We start from the raw sequence: 590 nt of genomic DNA, 5'->3' as shown, positions 1-590 counted from the left end.
GTCTCACCACCCACACACCTCTTACTCGGAGCTCCCCAAGGACTATCAATGGCTAAACCCCTCCTGTCTGCAAGGACCAGGCTAAAATTCAGGTCAGGCCGTGAAGGTGTTGGAAGGTGGCGGAGAGGTTGGGCGCTCCAGGCTCCCTCTCGGGCAGGGTTTTCACACTCGGCACACAGCGTGCCGGCTGACTACGTCCCTGATCCCGGGTCTCTCGTGCTCCGAGGAAGAGCTCCAGCTCGTCAGGCTCTGAAGCAGCAGTTGCACTGCGGCCAAAGGTCCCGCGTCCCTGCAGCAGCCAAGCACCCGCAGCTCTTAGCGCTGCCAGAAAGCGGCTGGAGCTGCCAGTGCCAAGCACCACCCCAGACAGCAGACAGAGGCGGACACGGCCGTGACAAACCAGAACCACAGGACAGACTCAGGCAGGGAGCAGCTTTGAGTTACACACCCAGAAATACAGCAACACACCGAGCTCAGCGATGTCAGCCACGGTGCCGGGCACCTCTCCCACCCTCCCTGCTCCACCCGGGCTCTGCTTCTCCCCCCCGGCTCAGAGGCGGCAGCTCCCGCGGGCAGGTGCCCTGCTGCGG

The 590-nt window shown here is 63.6% G+C and overlaps 1 protein-coding gene across 1 annotated transcript in view; it reads right to left on the bottom strand.

Annotated features, from left to right (window-relative positions):
• SIL1 (SIL1 nucleotide exchange factor) overlaps positions 1-590 on the bottom strand; it is a gene marked incomplete at both ends in the record, with an annotated part of 41,955 nt that overhangs the window by 3,141 nt on the left and 38,224 nt on the right. The window lies entirely within an intron of this gene.

Source organism: Eurypyga helias, unplaced genomic scaffold (genome assembly GCF_000690775.1).
Source record: "Eurypyga helias isolate BGI_N326 unplaced genomic scaffold, ASM69077v1 scaffold7535, whole genome shotgun sequence".
Lineage (NCBI taxonomy): Eukaryota > Metazoa > Chordata > Aves > Eurypygiformes > Eurypygidae > Eurypyga > Eurypyga helias.
This window is presented reverse-complemented; position numbering and strand designations above follow the sequence as displayed.